This window comes from Canis aureus, unplaced genomic scaffold (assembly GCF_053574225.1).
Source record: "Canis aureus isolate CA01 unplaced genomic scaffold, VMU_Caureus_v.1.0 ptg000346l_RagTag, whole genome shotgun sequence".
Classification (NCBI taxonomy): Eukaryota; Metazoa; Chordata; class Mammalia; order Carnivora; family Canidae; genus Canis; species Canis aureus.
In genome coordinates this window covers 3033-23710 of record NW_027554570.1, presented here as the reverse complement: position 1 = coordinate 23710, position 20678 = coordinate 3033, and the positions used below count along the sequence as shown (strand labels likewise).

At 39.2% G+C, this 20678-nt stretch overlaps 1 pseudogene; it reads right to left on the bottom strand.

Moving 5' to 3' along the window:
* Positions 1 to 6498: 6498 nt before the first annotated feature.
* On the bottom strand, positions 6499 to 7453 carry LOC144310024 (18S ribosomal RNA; annotated as a pseudogene).
* Between the last annotated feature and the right edge of the window lie 13225 nt (positions 7454 to 20678).

Here is a 20678-nt window from a genome sequence, read left to right as displayed (position 1 = left end):
TAGTGATGGAACAGCTCATGAATGCAAAACGTCTTCTGAAGAAATAAGTATTCGGATGGTTATTTCTATTGGGAGGACAACTCGGTTGTCTACTTCTAATAGTCGGAGTTCTCCTGGCTTTAATTCTTGTGTTGGGATTATGTAGGAGTCAAAGTTTAAGTCTTCATAATCAGTATATTCATAGCTTCAGTATCATTGGTGGCCTATTGTTTTCACGGTTAAAGAGGGGTTATTGATTTCGTCTATTATATAAAGGATTCGGAGGGAAGGTAGAGCGATTAGGATTAGGATAATGGCGGGTAGGATAGTTCATACTGTTTCTACTTCCTGTGCGTCTATTGTGCTTGTATGAGTTAATTTTGTAGTCAATATTAGGGAAATGATGTAGAGAACTAAAGAACTGATTAAGAATACAATTATTAGTGTATGGTCATGAAAATGAAGTAGCTCCTCTATAATAGGGGAGGTTGCGTCCTGTAATCCGAGTTGAAATGGGTACGCCATAGAGGTATATAGGGGTTTCACCTATAATTTAACCTTGACAAAGTTATGTAATATTTTACTAATACCTCCTGATTGAGAAAGACATAGTGGTTATGACATTGGCTTGAAACCAATTTTAGGGGGTTCGATTCCTTCCTTTCTTATTTTTGGATTACATATGTAGGTTCTTCGAACGTGTGATATGGAGGGGGACATCCATGTAGTCATTCAATATTAGTTGTAGTAAGTTCTACTATAGCAACTTCTCGTTTGGATGCAAAGGCCTCTCAGATTATAAAAATTATAAGCATCACCGCTGTAAGCGAGATAAACGATCCTATAGAGGAGACGGTATTTCAGGTGGTATATGCATCTGGATAGTCAGAGTACCGACGAGGTATTCCGGATAAACCTAGGAAATGCTGAGGGAAGAAAGTTATATTTACTCCCACAAATATAATTGTAAAGTGAATCTTTGCTCAAGTATCGTTAAGAGTATAACCTGAGAATAAGGGGAATCAGTGGGCAAATCCTCCCATAATGGCAAAAACTGCTCCCATTGAGAGCACATAGTGAAAATGAGCTACAACATAATACGTATCATGAAGAACGATGTCTAAGGACGAATTAGCTAGGACAATGCCTGTTAGCCCGCCTACTGTGAATAAGAAAATAAACCCTAAAGCTCATAGCATAGCTGGAGATCATTTAATATTGCCTCCGTGAAGTGTTGCCAGTCAACTAAATACTTTTACTCCTGTTGGAATAGCGATAATTATAGTGGCGGATGTGAAGTATGCTCGTGTGTCTACGTCTATTCCTACAGTAAACATATGGTGAGCTCATACGATAAAGCCTAAAAACCCAATAGATATTATTGCCCATACTATTCCTATATAGCCGAAAGGCTCTTTTTTCCCTGAGTAGTAAGTGACAATGTGAGAAATTATTCCGAACCCTGGCAGGATAAGAATGTAAACTTCAGGATGTCCGAAGAATCAGAATAAGTGTTGATATAGGATAGGGTCTCCTCCTCCAGCGGGATCGAAAAATGTCGTATTAAGATTACGGTCTGTTAAAAGTATTGTAATTCCAGCAGCCAGTACAGGCAGGGATAGTAGGAGTAGAACTGCTGTAATTAGTACTGATCATACAAATAGGGGGGTTTGATACTGGGATATTGCAGGGGGTTTTATGTTGATAATAGTAGTAATGAAATTAATTGCCCCTAAAATAGAAGAGACTCCGGCTAAATGTAAGGAGAAAATTGTAAGATCAACGGATGCTCCTGCATGGGCCAGATTGCCAGCCAGTGGGGGGTAAACGGTCCAACCATAAGAAGATGCTAATAGTAGAAGAAAAGATGGAGGAAGAAGTCAGAAGCTCATGTTATTTTATTCGTGGGGAATGCCATGTCCGGAGCACCAATTATTAATGGCACTAGTCAGTTCCAAAGCCCCCAATTATAATGGCATGACTATGAAGAAGATTATTACGGAAGCATGGGCGGTTACGACGACGTTATAAATTTGATCGTCGCCTAGTAAAGTACCGGGCTTGACCTAGTTCGGCTCGGATGAGGAGGCTCCAAGGCAGTGCCTACTATGCGGCTCATGCTCCCAATAGTAAGTATAAAGTACCAATATCTTTGTGATTAGTAGAGAACAGTCATCGGTTAATGAACATAGGTAAAATGGCTGATAAAAGCATTAGACTGTAAATCTAAAAATAGAGGTTTAAGTCCCTCTTTTGCCAAGCTCTGTGGTGAATTTTCATATTGAATTGCAAATTCAAAGAAAGCAGCCTAGACGCCGCCGGGGCTTCTCCCGCCTTTTTTTTCTACGCGGCGGGAGAAGGTAGATTGAAGCCAGTTACTAGGGTATTTAGCTGTTAACTAAAATTTCGTGAGGTAGAAGCTCACCAATCTAGGGAGGGCTTAGCTTAATTAAAGTGTTTATTTGCATCAATTGATGTAAGATAGATTCTTGCAGCCCTTAGAGGTGATTTGGTCAGGGGTTAAGTGTATAAGAACTTGCTTAGAGCTTTGAAGGCTCTTGGTCTGTCTAACCTAACTCCAGTCCAAGACTGATATTATAGGTGTTAGCGGGAGTAGTATAGTTGAGATAATGATTAAGGGGGTAGTAGGGTTGCCCTTTTTGTGTACTCGAATTGTCATTTTATCTTTATGTTATTTGTGGACGGGAATATGGTAAGTGCTGTGCTATATGAGTCGCAGGTAGAAATATAAGTTAAGTAGAGCGGTGATGCTATTAGTGTTGGAATAATAATATGTTATTTTTTGTTAATTCTTGAATAATTATTCATTTAGGGATGAGCCAGATAATGGGGTAGTCCTCCTAGGGATAATATAAGATTAAGATTATGGAGGTGATTAGGGGAAATTTATTTCATATGTGGGATAAGGATAAGGTTGTGGTGGATGAGTTTAATATGAATAGTATGAAGGTAGATAGTGTTATTAGAATATATAAAGTTAAGTTTAGGATTATTATTGTAGGGTTGTAAATAATGATAGCGGCTATTCAGCCTATGTGGGCAATGGAGGAGTATGCTATGATTTTTCGTAGTTGAGTTTGATTTAGTCCGCCTCAGCCTCCTACTAGAACGGATGCGAGGGCTATTAGTATAAGAAGGTTGGTGTTAATTGATGGGGAGATTTGATATAGGATGGATATAGGTGCGGATATTTTGTCATGTTAGTAGGATTATTCCTGATATAAGTGTTACTCCTTGTGCTACTTCGGGAACTCAGAAGTGGAATGGAGATAGGCCTAGTTTTATTGTTAGGGCGGTGGTTTATTGATGGATGCGATGGGGTTTGAGATTTTTGAGATTACTCATTGGCCGGAGTAAAGAAGGTTAATGGTGACTCCTATTATTAGTAATATTGAGGCAGTAGCTTGTGTAGAAAATATTTTGTAGAGGCTTCTATGGCTCGTGGATTATACTTTTTTATGAGGATAGGGATGATGGCTAGCATGTTTATTTCGAATCCAATTCAGATCAGTAATCAGTGCGAGCTTAGTATGACGATTATGGTCCTGCCATGATAGTTGCTATAATAATAGTGAGAATAGGGGGTTTTATTAGTACGGGAAGGGTATAAACCAACATTTTCGGGGTATTGGCCCGATAGCTTATTTAGCTGACCTTACTGTAGAATATAGTGTAAGTTTGGTAGCACGAAGATCTTTGAATTCTTAAGATTAGGTTCGAAGCCTATTATTCTAGAAATAAGAGGATTTAAACCTCTATTATTTACTCTATCAAAGTAACTCTTTTATCAGACATATTCTTATGTTTGGGGTGGGATACTCGCGGTAATAATGGGTAAGGCAACATGTCATATGCATAGGGCTAAAGTTAGGGGTAGAAAATTTTTTCACAATAAGTGTATTAATTGATCATAGCGGAATCGAGGGTATGATGCTCGAATTCATAGGAAGCAGATAGTTAGTAAGAGGGTTTTTATAGTGAAGTTAATAGAGTAGAGTTCTGGTATAAATGGGTTGTGGAATGCACCGAAGAATAGAATTGTTGTGAGGATATTTATTATAATGATATTTGCGTACTCTGCTAGAAAGAATAGGGCAAAAGGACCCCGCTGCATACTCTACGTTAAATCCAGAAACTAGTTCGGATTTCTCCTTCAGTTAAGTCGAAGGGGCTCGGTTAGTTTCTGCTAGAGTAGAAATGAATCATATCATGGCTAGGGGCCAGGCCGGAAAGATTAGTCATATATGTTCTTGGGTGATAATTAGTGTGGATAGTGTAAATGACCCGTTTATTAGGAGGACTGATTTATTAGGAGGACTGATAGGAGAATGATTGCTAGTGTTACTTCATATGAGATTGTTTGAGCTACTGCTCGGAGGGCTCCGATTAGAGCGTATTTGGAGTTTGAGGCTCATCCTGACCAAAGGATGGAGTATACGGCGAGACTTGATATTGCTAGTATGAATAGGACTCCTAAGTTTATATTAATGAGTGGGTAGGGCATTGGGAGAGGGATTCATATAGTTAGGGCTAGTGATAGAGCTAGAATGGGGGCTAGAATGAATATTGATATGGAGGATGTAAGTGGTCGTAGAGGTTCTTTTGTGAAGAGTTTTACTGCATCTGCGATTGGTTGAAGGAGGCCGTAGGGGCCTACGATATTAGGCCCTTTTCGAAGTTGTATGTAGCCTAAGACTTTTCGTTCAACGAGGGTGAGGAAGGCTACGGCAAGAAGGATTGGGATGATAAGAGAGATAATGTTGATAAAGAACATTTTGTTAGGGAGAGGAATTGAACCTCTGATAATAAAGGTTTAAGTTTTACGCAGTTACCGGGCTCTGCCACCCTAACAAAGCCCCTTTTCTCGGGCTTATGAGGAGATAAACTGGTTAGATTGAGTTGACTTCATCTATTAGTTTTAAGGCGCCTTTGTGAGGTAGGCCTTACATCCCTTGTCCTTTCGTACTGGGGGAGGTTATATAATAGATAGAAACCGACCTGGATTACTCCGGTCTGAACTCAGATCACGTAGGACTTTAATCGTTGAACAAACGAACCCTTAATAGCTGCTGCACCATTAGGATGTCCTGATCCAACATCGAGGTCGTAAACCCTATTGTCGATATGGACTCTTGAATAGGATTGCGCTGTTATCCCTAGGGTAACTTGTTCCGTTGATCAAAAATTATTGGATCAATAAGTGATGTTATATTTTGACTTGTGGGTCTAAATTTTAATCACTCGGGAGTTTTTTTATATTCCGAGGTCACCCCAACCTAAATTGCTAACCCACAATAATGGTGTAATGTTATGCCTTGTAGGTATTTAGTATCCATAAGTTTGGGTTAGTTAATTAAAGCTCCATAGGGTCTTCTCGTCTTATTGTGGCATTCCCGCCTCTTCACGGGAAGGTCAATTTCACTGATTGGGAATAAGAGACAGTTAAACCCTCGTGTGGCCATTCATACAAGTCCTTATTTAGAGAACAAATGATTATGCTACCTTTGCACGGTCAGGATACCGCGGCCGTTAAACAAGTGTCACTGGGCAGGCAGTGCCTCCAATACTAGAAATGCTGGAGGTGATGTTTTTGGTAAACAGGCGGGGTTTGTGTTTGCCGAGTTCCTTTTACTCCTTTTAATCTTTCCTTAAATGCATGCCTGTGTTGGGTTAACAATAGGGTAGATAAGTATTTCATTTTTGGGTTGATATTATCAGATTGTTAACTATCAGTGGTCTATCCGTTTCTGATATAAGCTTATGCGGGGAGAAAATAGTTCTTGTTACTCATACTAGCATTGTTGCTTCTATATTTAAATAGAATGGCCCAGGAGGTATAATTAGGAGTTGATGTAATATGATTGGGATTAAGTTATATTGTTTGTTGAGCTGGAACGCTTTCTCAATTGGTGGCTGCTTTTAAGCCAACTATGGTGATGTTAGTATATACTCTCTAATAAAGGTTGTATCCTGATTCTAAGAAGCTGTACCTTCTTAGACTATATTTTAAATTTACATTAAAATTTTGTTTTTTTTTAGGTAAATTTAAAGTTGAACTAAAATTCTGTTTGTGGGCAACCAGCTATCACCAGGCTCGTTAGGCTTTTCACCTCTACCCACAAATCTTCTCACTATTTTGCTACATAGATGAGTTGATCCTTTTAGATTGTTTATGGGTAGCTCGTCTGGTTTCGGGGAGCTTAGCTTAAGTTCTCTTTGTTAAGTCGTTTCTGGCTAGTTCATTATGCAAAAGGTAAAAGGGGTAATCTTTGCTGTTTAATACTGTTAAGATGTCTTTCATCATTCCCTTACGGTACTATCTCTATCGCTCCAATTAAAATTTCTATCTCCTATACTTTTATTATTTAACTAAATGTTTTACTTTATATGTCTGTGATACTTAAGTTTGGGGTTAGTTGGGCTAGCTTTTGTTCAAAGTGGTCATAAGTAATGAAATCTTCTGGGTGTAGGCCAGACGCTTTAGTTAAGCTACACTTTGATTAATCCAAGCACACCTTCCGGTATGCTTACCTTGTTACGACTTGTCTCCTCTTGTGTCTTAGTTAAGTTAATATGGTTATGGTTGTGTCTTATTACTTGAGGAGGGTGACGGGCGGTGTGTGCGTGCTTCATGGCCCTATTCAATTAAGCTCTCTATTCTTAATTTACTACTAAATCCTCCTTCAGTTTTTAATTTCATAAAAACGTTCGTGGAATGTTCTTGGGTAGAAAATGTAGCCCATTTCTTCCCACCCCATAAGTTACACCTTGACCTAACTTTTTTATGTAAAATGATTGTGCTTACTATTCTACCTTTTGAGGGTTTGCTGAAGATGGCGGTATATAGACTGAATTAGCAAAGGGTGGTGAGGTTTATCGGGGTTTATCGATTATAGAACAGGCTCCTCTAGAGGGATATAAAGCACCGCCAAGTCCTTTGAGTTTTAAGCTATTGCTAGTAGTCCTCTGGCGAATTATTTTGTTGTAAAATTATCTATGTTTAGGGCTAAGCATAGTGGGGTATCTAATCCCAGTTTGGGTCTTAGCTATCGTGTAGTCAGATTATTATAAAGTCACTTTCGTGGTCTATTTTATGGTAACTGTAGCTTTTTACGGCTTAGTTAAGTTTTAACTTTAGTGCAAAGGTATCTTAAACACGCTTTACGCCGTGGGCCTATTAGTTTGGGTTAATCGTATGACCGCGGTGGCTGGCACGAAATTTACCAACCCTTTTTAGTATGGCTTAGTCAAACTTTCGTTTATGGCTTAATTTTTATCACTGCTGTATCCCGTGGGGGTGTGGCTTAGCAAGGTGTTATGAGCTACTTATGAGTGTGCTTGATACCTGCTCCTTTAGATCACTGCTGATTTTAAGGGCATTCTCACTGGGGCGTGGAGACTTGCATGTGTAAGTCTACTAAGAACTAATAGGAAGGCTAGGACCAAACCTTTGTGTTTATGGAGTCGTGCGACTCATCTTGGCATTTTCAGTGCCTTGCTTTATTAATTAAGCTACATTAACTTATACTGAAATTGTAGTGTGTATAATAAATAAAATACATAGTAAATATGAGAGGAAAAAAAAAGGGGATGCTATCTATAGATAGACCACGAGATCGAATGCGTGTAAGACTGTTGTGTTAAGTTAACTAGAGTAGCAATACATTTGTATACAATTTAAATAAAGCTTGTGAGTATTGTATGCACTTAGTCCTGTTTTTGGGGTTTGGCAGGACATAAATAAGTGTATAATAGATGACATGAGTTTATGGGGGGTAAGGGGGGTTTGTATAAGTTAACTTAATGTCTTGCGCGTGTACGTACGTGTACACACGTGTACGTACGTGTACACACGTGTACGTACGTGTACACACGTGTACGTACGTGTACACACGTGTACGTACGTGTACACACGTGTACGTACGTGTACACACGTGTACGTACGTGTACGTACGTGTACGTACGTGTACGTACGTGTACACACGTGTACGTACGTGTACACACGTGTACGTACGTGTACACACGTGTACGTACGTGTACACACGTGTACGTACGTGTACACACGTGTACGTACGTGTACACACGTGTGTCCTAGAATTATATGTCCTGAAACCATTGACTGAATAGCACCTTGATTTTATGCGTGAGTTGATAAATGATAATGAATAAGTCCAGCTACAAGTTATTTGACTGCATTAGGGCCGCGACGGGCATATTCCCTGAGAGCAGAAGATAAGTTAGAGTTAGTGCCGTTGCGGTCATAGATGAGTGATAGCAGATTCCCCCCCTAAAAATAAAAGATACCAAATGCATGACACCACAGTTATGTGTGATCATGGGCTGATTAGTCACTAGTCCATCGAGATGTCCCATTTGCGAGAATTAGTAGGATTGGAATAAATAGAGTCATGGCCCTGAGGTAAGAACCAGATGCCAGGTATAGTTTCATGATAGTAACCCCCACATTAGCATGGGCCCGGAGCGAGAAGAGTGACATTACAGGCAAGGATTGATGGTTTCTCGAGGCATGGTGATTAAGCCCTTATTGGACTAAGTGATATGCATCTAGTTACTGTTGAGGATCAATGGGTTGTGGAATTGGACTAGACATGTCCTATGTAAAGATATAATATCATGTACATGCTTATATGCATGGGGCAAGCCATTAATGCACGACGTACATAGGGGAGGGAAAGAAGGATTTTTTGGAGATACTGACATAGCACAGTAGAGGTGGTCCAATATATGAATGTAGGGGGTGTCAGGGAATAGTTTAAGAAGAATTTCAGCTTTGGGTGCTGATGGTGGAGCAAGAGCTTCTTCCTTGAGTCTTAGGGAGGGCGACTACTCTCCATTTTTGGTTTACAAGACCAAGGTAATGATTATACTACAAAGACTCTTCATTTTAGAAGATTATTTTCGATAACGCTAATTGTTGGCATTAGAATCAATAGGATGGTGAAATATAGAATTGAGGCGACCTGTCCGATAATGATGAAAGGGTGTTCAACTGGCTGTCCTCCAATCCAAGTTAAAGTGAGAAGATCGGCGACTAAAAGTCAGAATAGGCATTGGCTGAGGGGTCGGAATATTATACTGCGTTGCTTAGATGTGTGGAGGAATGGAATGAATGCTAAAATTAGGATGGAGAATACTAGGGCGAGTACACCTCCTAATTTATTAGGGATAGATCGTAGGATGGCATAGGCGAATAGGAAGTATCATTCAGGTTTGATATGTGGAGGGGTGTTTAGGGGGTTTGCAGGGGTGTAGTTGTCTGGATCTCCTAATAGGTCTGGTGAAAATAAAACTAGTGATATTAAGACTAGGAGCAGGAGTAGGATTCCTAGGATATCTTTAATTGTGTAGTAGGGGTGAAACGGAATTTTGTCTGAGTCTGATGTGATTCCTGAGGGGTTGTTGGATCCGGTTTCGTGTAGAAATAGGAGGTGTACTATTGCTAGAGCTGCGATGATGAATGGAAAGATAAAATGAAATGCAAAGAATCGTGTTAAGGTTGCTTTGTCTACTGAGAAGCCACCTCAGATTCACTCTACTAAGTTGGTTCCGATATAGGGGATGGCGGAGAGAAGGTTAGTGATTACAGTTGCCCCTCAAAATGATATTTGTCCTCACGGCAGTACATAGCCTATGAATGCTGTGGCTATGGTTGCGAATAGTAGTACAATTCCAATGTTTCATGTTTCTATGAATACATAGGATCCATAGTATAGGCCTCGTCCCACATGTATGAATAGGCAGATGAAGAATATGGAAGCGCCATTTGCATGTATATAGCGGATAATTCAGCCGTAGTTAACGTCTCGACAGATGTGGGTGACCGATGAAAAAGCTGTGGCCGTGTCCGATGTGTAGTGTATAGCTAGAAATAAACCTGTTAGAATCTGTAGAATCAAGCATACTCCTAATAAGGACCCGAAATTCCATCAAGCAGAGATGTTAGATGGCGCTGGGAGGTCAATGAATGAATTGTTGACAATTTTGGCTAGTGGGTGGGTTTTTCGAATGTTGGTCATTAATGTTCTTATAGTTGAAATACAACGATGATTTTTCATGTCATTAGTCATGGTTAAATTCCATGTAGGAATAATGATAACATACATTGTATTTATTTTAAGTATCGTTTTTGTGATGAGTTTTGTGGGTTTTGCCACTAAACCATCTCCTATTTATGGTGGGCTTGTGCTAATTATTAGCGGTGGGATTGGTTGTGCGATTGTTCTGAATTTTGGGGGTTCTTTTTTAGGGCTGATAGTGTTTTTAATTTATTTGGGGGGTATATTAGTAGTATTTGGTTATACAACTGCTATGGCTACTGAGCAATACCCTGAGGTGTGAGTTTCAAATAAGGCTGTTCTAGCGGCTTTTATTACTGGTCTATTGTCTGAGTTGTTGACTGCTTGCTATATTTTGAAGGATGATGAGGTGGAGGTAGTATTAAAGTTTAATGGAATAGGGGATTGGGTAATTTATGATACGGGGGACTCTGGGTTTTTTAGTGAAGAGGCTATGGGTATTGCGGCTTTATATAGTTATGGAACCTGGTTGGTGATTGTTACAGGTTGGTCGCTGTTAACTGGTGTGTTGGTTATCATGGAAGTTACCCGTGGTAATTAAGGATTAGTAGGCTGAGAATTATAGTTAGTATGAACGATAGGAAATAGAGCTTGATGAGACCCTTTTGATTTGAAATAAGGGTAGAAGATTTTATTTGGAAATACGAGATTGATTTGGGTAGGATGTTTTCTAGTCAGATGGAGTCCAGAAGTATAGATGCTGATTTCTGGCTGATGGTTAAACTTGTTTTAGGTGTGAGGCGGTGCATAATGGTTGGATAATAGCCAAGGAGGGTGGAAAATTTAAAGTAATTAGATGGATAGTTAAATTTGAGTCCTTGTATGGTAAGGTTTAGTTCTAGTGCCAGGATGAAACCCAAGATAGTTACTGCAAGGGCTATCATTTTTAGATAATGAGGCATAGTTATCTGTGGGATGGTGGTGGGTGTGATGCTGTGGGAGATAATGTATCCTGCAAATACACTTCCGATAAGGAGTCGTTTAATAGAGTTAATTAGGAGAGGATTATTCTCGTTGATAAGGATTATAGGGGAGAAGCGGGGCTGGCCTAGTAGAGCGAAGAATATAATTCGGGTGCTGTAGGCAGCGGTTAGGGATGTGGCAACGAGTGTAATTAAGAGGGCTCAGGCGTTGGTATTCGACGTGTTAGCGGACTCGATGATCAGGTCTTTGGAGTAGAATCCTGTAAGGAAAGGTATGCCTGTTAATGCGAGGCTTCCGACAATCAGGGAAGTTGTGGTGAAGGGAAGGACTTTAAATAGGCCACCTATCTTTCGAATGTCTTGTTCATCGTTTAGGCTGTGGATAATTGACCCTGAACATATGAATAACATAGCTTTAAAAAATGCGTGAGTGCAGATGTGTAAGAAGGCTAGGTAAGGCTGGTTAATGCCAATTGTTACTATTATTAGGCCTAGTTGGCTTGAGGTAGAGAACGCTACAATTTTTTTGATATCGTTCTGTGTAAGAGCGCAGATTGCAGTAAATAGTGTAGTAATAGCCCCTAAGCATAAAGTGAGGGTTTGAATAGTTTGATTATGCTCTATTAGTGGATGAAAGCGGATAAGAAGAAATACTCCTGCTACAACTATTGTGCTTGAGTGAAGTAGGGCTGATACAGGAGTGGGGCCTTCTATGGCTGAGGGGAGTCAGGGATGTAAGCCGAATTGAGCAGATTTACCGGTAGCTGCTAATAGTAAGCCAAGTAGCGGCAAATTAAAATTATCGTTTGTTGTAATAAAGATTTGTTGAAGGTCTCATGTGTTTAAGTTCAATAGAAACCATGCTATGGTTATAATGAAGCCTACATCTCCAATACGGTTATAGAGGATAGCTTGTAGGGCAGCTGTATTTGCATCGGTTCGGCCGTATCATCATCCAATAAGTAAAAATGATATAATGCCAACTCCTTCTCAGCCAATGAATAGTTGGAATATGTTGTTTGCGGTGACTAAGACTATTATAGTAATAAGAAATAAGAGAAGATACTTGAAAAATCGGTTAATATAAGGATCGGAGTGTATATATCATATAGAAAACTCTATAATAGACCACGTGACAAAAAGGGCTACGGGCACAAAGATTATTGAGAAGTAGTCTAATTTAAAACTCATGGATAGTTTTATGGTCTGGATTGTTATTCAATGTCAGTTTGAAACAATTGTTTCCTGTCCTGAGTAGATGAATATTATTGTGGGAATTATGCTAATTATGAATGCGTAAGAAGTAGCGGTTTTTACATAGTATGGGTATAGCTTATTTTTGTAGAGTTTAGTAGAGGTTATAATGATGGGCAAAGTAAGAATGACTAGAGCTGTGATTATGCATGAAGTAAATATATTTATTACTTTTATTTGGAGTTGCACCAATTTTTTGGTTCCTAAGACCAATGGATTACTTCTATCCTATAAAAGTTGAAAAAGCCATGTTCTTATACATGGGAGCATGAGTTAGCAGTTCTTGCAGTACTTTTTCGGTAAGCAAAAAGGTTTGAGCTTTTATTATTAGATTCACAATCTAATGTTTTTGTTAAACTATGCTTACAGTAGATGGGACCGAGAATAATTTTAGGGTTAAGGGATAGGAGGAGTAGAGGCAGTAGATGCAAGGTTATTAGGGCATTTTCTCGTGTGAATGACGGTTTGATATTTTTGATATGGTGGGAATATTTACCACGCTGTGTGGTGATTAGTATATAAAGTGAGTATAGGGCAGTGATGGTGATGTTAATTCCTATTAGAATAATAGTAATGTTGGATCATGAGAATGAGGATATCACTACAAATAGTTCTCCGATAAGATTAATTGTTGGAGGAAGAGCCAGATTTGTGAGGCTTGCTAATAACCATCAGGCTGCTATCAGGGGAAGGAGGGTTTGAAGTCCTCGTGCGAGAATCATAGTACGGCTATGGATTCGTTCGTAATTGGAGTTGGCTAAGCAGAATAGCATCGAGGATGTTAAACCATGGGCAATTATTAGGGCTGTTGCACCTATATAACTTCATGGTGTTTGAATAAGAACCGCTACAATAACGAGTGCCATATGACTAACTGAGGAGTATGCAATTAGGGATTTTAGATCTGTTTGACGGAGACAGATAGAGCTTGTTATGATTATGCCTCATAGAGATAATATTATGAAAGGATACGCTATGAAGTTGGTCAGGGGGTTTAGTAGGGTTGTAATTCGTATCATGCCATAGCCTCCTAATTTCAGGAGTACGGCGGCAAGTACCATGGAGCCGGCAATAGGGGCCTCTACGTGTGCTTTTGGTAGTCACAAGTGGAGGCCGTATAGAGGTATCTTTACTATGAATGCTATCATGCATGCCAATCATAAGAAAACATTAGATCAGGAGTTTGGCAGAGGTTGAATTCAGTATTGAATTATGAGAAAATTTAGGGAGCCCATGAAATTGTGGATGTAAAGGAGAGCTACTAGGAGTGGGAGAGATCCTATTAAAGTATAAAATAAGAAGTAGAGCCCTGCGTTTAGTCGTTCAGTTTGATTCCCCCATCGGGTAATAATGATCAGGGTTGGGATTAGTGTTGCCTCAAATAGGATGTAAAAGAAGATAAGTTCAGAGGCGGTGAAAGTTATAATTAGGAACAACTGGAGAAGAATCAGTATTGAAATATATAGTTTTTTTCGAGTTAAGGGTTCTTTTGATAAATGGTGTTGGCTTGCTATAAGTATAAGGGGTAGAAGTCATGTTGTAAGTGCTAGTAGCGGTGCTGATAGGGAGTCAGAGAAAAATATTAAGGAGGGGTTCAATGTATTATCATTTGGTTGATTCAGGTAGAATAAGCTGATTAAGCTGATTAGCAAACCATATGTTGTCGTGTTAATTCAGATTATGTTAGGCTTTGATACTCATGTAAGGGGGATCAGTATGATAGTGGGGATGATAATTTTTAGCATTGTAAGAGGTTTAGGTTTTGTACGTAATCAGTCCCGTAGGTGTTAGATACTATAACTAGTAGAGATAGTCCTAATGCTGCTTCGCAGGCAGCAAATACTAGTAGTACGATTGGTATCATGCTGGCTAATGTAAGGTGGTTGTTGAGAATAGTTACAGATATTATTACAAATAGTGATAATATTATGCCCTCTAAGCATAGTAGCGATGATATTAGGTGTGATCGATAAACAAGTATACCTATTAGAGAAAGAATGAATGCCAGAAAGATATTAATATATACTATGGACATATGATAATTATGAGATAAATCATAATCTAATGAGTCGAAATCATTTGTTTTGGCTTAAACTAATTATCATATTCGGTTCATTCTAGCCCCTTTTCGGTTCATTCGTACGCTAGGCTTGCAGCTAGGAGGGAGATTAGTAGGAGTGCTATGATAAGTATTGTTGTCAACTTGTTGGTTTGTGACGCTCAGGGAAGTGGGAGTAGGAGTGCGATTTCTAGGTCGAAAAGCAGGAATGTGATGGCAACTAGGAAGAATTTTATAGAGAAAGGTAGGCGAGCAGATCCCATGGGGTCAAAACCACATTCGTAGGGGCTTGTCTTGTCTGTATAAATATTTAGTTGGGGAAGTCAGAATGCGATTAGTACAAGTAAGGACGCTAGGGTTACATTAGTTATCAAGGTTAGTATTACGTTTATTACTTCTTTCCAGGTTGATCTGGAGCTAACTGATTGGAAGTCAATTGTACTAGTTATACTAAAGAAATAGGATCCTCATCAATAAATAGATACATATAAGAATAGTCAGACTACATCAACAAAGTGTCAATATCATGCAGCGGCTTCAAATCCGAAGTGGTGGTTTGATGTGAAGTGGTAGTATAGTTGTCGGAGAAAGCACACGATAAGGAATGTGGAGCCAATAATTACATGTAGTCCGTGAAACCCAGTAGCTATAAAAAAGGTAGATCCGTACACTCCGTCGGAGATTGTAAAAGATGTCTCGTAGTATTCGGAGGCCTGTAATAGTGTAAAATATACGCCTAAGGAGATTGTAATAAATAGGCCTTGAAGTATGTGTTTACGATTGCCTTCTATTAAACTATGATGGGCTCAAGTAATAGATACTCCGGAGGCTAGGAGGACTGAGGTGTTGAGTAGAGGAACTTCTAGTGGGTTAAGAGGAATAATGCCGGTGGGAGGTCAGCAACCTCCAAGTTCAGGAGTAGGGGCTAGGCTGGAATGGTAAAAGGCTCAAAAGAAGCCTGCAAAGAAAAATACTTCTGATACAATAAAAAGAACTATTCCGTACCGTAGTCCTTTTTGTACAATAGGGGTGTGATGTCCTTGGAATGTGCCTTCTCGGATCACATCTCGTCATCACTGGTATATGGTTAGCAGGTTGGTTGTGAATCCTAATGTAAGTAGGGATATTGAGTTATAGTGAAATCATATGATAAGACCCGATGTTATAAGAAGGGCAGAAAGGGCTCCTGTTAGCGGTCATGGGCTTGGGTTAACTATATGGTAAGCGTGAGTTTGGTGGGTCATTAGGTGTTGTCATGTAAGTATAGACTTACTAGTAAGGTAAAGACATAGGCTTGAATTAAGGCAACAGCAAACTCTAGAATCGTAAATAGAATTAAAATAATAAAAGTGATGAAAGCTGTGGTCGCGCTAATATTAATAAGAGCTAAGGTAGCCCCTCCAATCAAATGGATTAGGAGGTGTCCTGCAGTAATATTGGCGGTTAATCGAACGGCTAGAGCTATGGGTTGAATGAATAGACTAATAGTTTCGATGATTACTAGTATTGGAATTAGGGGAAGAGGGGTGCCTTGGGGTAGAAAGTGTGCCAAGGATGCTTTGGTCTTATAGCGGAAACCGGTAATTACTGTCCCTGCTCATAGGGGGATTGCTATTCCGAGGTTTATAGAGAGTTGTGTCGTGGGCGTAAATGAGTGGGGTAGTAGTCCAAGTAGGTTAGTTGAACCAATGAATAGAATTAGTGATATAAGTATGAGAGCTCAGGTTCGTCCCTTTTGATTATGAATTGCTAGTATTTGTTTTGATGTTAATTGAATTAATCATTGCTGAATGGAGATTAACCGATTATTGATTAGGCGATTGGGTGCTGGGAATAAAATGGAAGGGAATATGACGATCAGTACTACAATAGGGAGACCTATTATTGAGGGGGCAGCGAAAGAGGCGAATAAATTTTCGTTCATTTGTTTTCTCAAGGATTATGTTGACTAGTGATTTTAGTAGACTTGGTTATTGGGTTTTCCGGGTAGTGGTGATTTGAAATTTTTAGTTGGAATAGAATGAAGAGGGTGAGAAATATTGAAAAGATTATAATAAATCAGGTGGATGTGTCTAGCTGTGGCATTTCATTAAGGGGAGGTTAAAACTCCCAGTCTTTAACTTAAAAGGTTAATGCTTTATAGCTTCTTAATGAGTAAGTCTAGTCTAGGTTATACTATTAAGGCAGATCAGGTTTCAAAATAAGATAGGGGGACTATTTCAAGAACAATGGGTATAAAGCTATGGTTAGATCCGCAGATTTCAGAGCACTGGCCATAATACAGTCCCGGTCGTATGGCTATAAGGGTGGTTTGGTTTAGTCGTCCTGGAATAGCGTCAGTTTTTAGACCTAGTGATGGAACAGCTCATGAATGCAAAACGTCTTCTGAAGAAATAAGTATTCGGATGGTTATTTCTATTGGGAGGACAACTCGGTTGTCTACTTCTAATAGTCGGAGTTCTCCTGGCTTTAATTCTTGTGTTGGGATTATGTAGGAGTCAAAGTTTAAGTCTTCATAATCAGTATATTCATAGCTTCAGTATCATTGGTGGCCTATTGTTTTCACGGTTAAAGAGGGGTTATTGATTTCGTCTATTATATAAAGGATTCGGAGGGAAGGTAGAGCGATTAGGATTAGGATAATGGCGGGTAGGATAGTTCATACTGTTTCTACTTCCTGTGCGTCTATTGTGCTTGTATGAGTTAATTTTGTAGTCAATATTAGGGAAATGATGTAGAGAACTAAAGAACTGATTAAGAATACAATTATTAGTGTATGGTCATGAAAATGAAGTAGCTCCTCTATAATAGGGGAGGTTGCGTCCTGTAATCCGAGTTGAAATGGGTACGCCATAGAGGTATATAGGGGTTTCACCTATAATTTAACCTTGACAAAGTTATGTAATATTTTACTAATACCTCCTGATTGAGAAAGACATAGTGGTTATGACATTGGCTTGAAACCAATTTTAGGGGGTTCGATTCCTTCCTTTCTTATTTTTGGATTACATATGTAGGTTCTTCGAACGTGTGATATGGAGGGGGACATCCATGTAGTCATTCAATATTAGTTGTAGTAAGTTCTACTATAGCAACTTCTCGTTTGGATGCAAAGGCCTCTCAGATTATAAAAATTATAAGCATCACCGCTGTAAGCGAGATAAACGATCCTATAGAGGAGACGGTATTTCAGGTGGTATATGCATCTGGATAGTCAGAGTACCGACGAGGTATTCCGGATAAACCTAGGAAATGCTGAGGGAAGAAAGTTATATTTACTCCCACAAATATAATTGTAAAGTGAATCTTTGCTCAAGTATCGTTAAGAGTATAACCTGAGAATAAGGGGAATCAGTGGGCAAATCCTCCCATAATGGCAAAAACTGCTCCCATTGAGAGCACATAGTGAAAATGAGCTACAACATAATACGTATCATGAAGAACGATGTCTAAGGACGAATTAGCTAGGACAATGCCTGTTAGCCCGCCTACTGTGAATAAGAAAATAAACCCTAAAGCTCATAGCATAGCTGGAGATCATTTAATATTGCCTCCGTGAAGTGTTGCCAGTCAACTAAATACTTTTACTCCTGTTGGAATAGCGATAATTATAGTGGCGGATGTGAAGTATGCTCGTGTGTCTACGTCTATTCCTACAGTAAACATATGGTGAGCTCATACGATAAAGCCTAAAAACCCAATAGATATTATTGCCCATACTATTCCTATATAGCCGAAAGGCTCTTTTTTCCCTGAGTAGTAAGTGACAATGTGAGAAATTATTCCGAACCCTGGCAGGATAAGAATGTAAACTTCAGGATGTCCGAAGAATCAGAATAAGTGTTGATATAGGATAGGGTCTCCTCCTCCAGCGGGATCGAAAAATGTCGTATTAAGATTACGGTCTGTTAAAAGTATTGTAATTCCAGCAGCCAGTACAGGCAGGGATAGTAGGAGTAGAACTGCTGTAATTAGTACTGATCATACAAATAGGGGGGTTTGATACTGGGATATTGCAGGGGGTTTTATGTTGATAATAGTAGTAATGAAATTAATTGCCCCTAAAATAGAAGAGACTCCGGCTAAATGTAAGGAGAAAATTGTAAGATCAACGGATGCTCCTGCATGGGCCAGATTGCCAGCCAGTGGGGGGTAAACGGTCCACCCCGTTCCTGCACCTGCTTCTACCATAGAAGATGCTAATAGTAGAAGAAAAGATGGAGGAAGAAGTCAGAAGCTCATGTTATTTATTCGGGGGAATGCCATGTCCGGAGCACCAATTATTAATGGCACTAGTCAGTTTCCAAAGCCCCCAATTATAATGGGCATGACTATGAAGAAGATTATTACGAAAGCATGGGCGGTTACGACGACGTTATAAATTTGATCGTCGCCTAGTAAAGTACCGGGCTGACCTAGTTCGGCTCGGATGAGGAGGCTCAAGGCAGTGCCTACTATGCCGGCTCATGCTCCAAATAGTAAGTATAAAGTACCAATATCTTTGTGATTAGTAGAGAACAGTCATCGGTTAATGAACATAGGTAAAATGGCTGATAAAAGCATTAGACTGTAAATCTAAAAATAGAGGTTTAAGTCCTCTTTTTGCCAAGCTCTGTGGTGAATTTTCATATTGAATTGCAAATTCAAAGAAGCAGCCTAGACGCCGCCGGGGCTTCTCCCGCCTTTTTTTTCTACGCGGCGGGAGAAGGTAGATTGAAGCCAGTTACTAGGGTATTTAGCTGTTAACTAAAATTTCGTGAGGTAGAAGCTCACCAATCTAGGGAGGGCTTAGCTTAATTAAAGTGTTTGATTTGCATTCAATTGATGTAAGATAGATTCTTGCAGCCCTTAGAGGTGATTTGGTCAGGGGTTAAGTGTATAGCACTTGCTTAGAGCTTTGAAGGCTCTTGGTCTGGTCTAACCTAAACTCCTAGTCCAAGACTGATAATATAGGTGTTAGCGGGAGTAGTATAGTTGAGATAATGATTAAGGGGGGTAGTAGGGTTGCCTTTTTTGTGTACTCGAATTGTCATTTTATTTTTATGTTATTTGTGGACGGGAATATGGTAAGTGCGGTGCTATATGTGAGTCGCAGGTAGAAATATAAGTTAAGTAGAGCGGTGATGGCTATTAGTGTTGGAATAATAATTATGTTATTTTTTGTTAATTCTTGAATAATTATTCATTTAGGGATGAAGCCAGATAATGGGGGTAGTCCTCCTAGGGATAATATTAAGATTAAGATTATGGAGGTGATTAGGGGAAATTTATTTCATATGTGGGATAAGGATAAGGTTGTGGTGGATGAGTTTAATATGAATAGTATGAAGGTAGATAGTGTTATTAGAATATATAAAGTTAAGTTTAGGATTATTATTGTAGGGTTGTAAATAATGATAGCGGCTATTCAGCCTATGTGGGCAATGGAGGAGTATGCTATGATTTTTCGTAGTTGAGTTTGATTTAGTCCGCCTCAGCCTCCTACTAGAACGGATGCGAGGGCTATTAGTATAAGAAGGTTGGTGTTAATTGATGGGGAGATTTGATATAGGATGGATATAGGTGCGATTTTTTGTCATGTTAGTAGGATTATTCCTGATATAAGTGTTACTCCTTGTGCTACTTCGGGAACTCAGAAGTGGAATGGAGATAGGCCTAGTTTTATTGTTAGGGCGGTGGTTATTATGATGGATGCGATGGGGTTTGAGATTTTTGAGATTACTCATTGGCCGGAGTAAAGAAGGTTAATGGTGACTCCTATTATTAGTAATATTGAGGCAGTAGCTTGTGTAAGAAAATATTTTGTAGAGGCTTCTATGGCTCGTGGATTATACTTTTTTATGAGGATAGGGATGATGGCTAGCATGTTTATTTCGAATCCAATTCAGATCAGTAATCAGTGCGAGCTTAGTATGACGATTATGGTCCCTGCCATGATAGTTGCTATAATAATAGTGAGAATAGGGGGTTTTATTAGTACGGGAAGGGTATAAACCAACATTTTCGGGGTATGGGCCCGATAGCTTAATTTAGCTGACCTTACTGTAGAATATAGTGTAAGTTTGGTAGCACGAAGATCTTTGAATTCTTAAGATTAGGTTCGAAGCCTATTATTCTAGAAATAAGAGGATTTAAACCTCTATTATTTACTCTATCAAAGTAACTCTTTTATCAGACATATTTCTTATGTTTGGGGTGGGATACTCGCGGTAATAATGGGTAAGGCAACATGTCATATGCATAGGGCTAAAGTTAGGGGTAGAAAATTTTTTCACAATAAGTGTATTAATTGATCATAGCGGAATCGAGGGTATGATGCTCGAATTCATAGGAAGCAGATAGTTA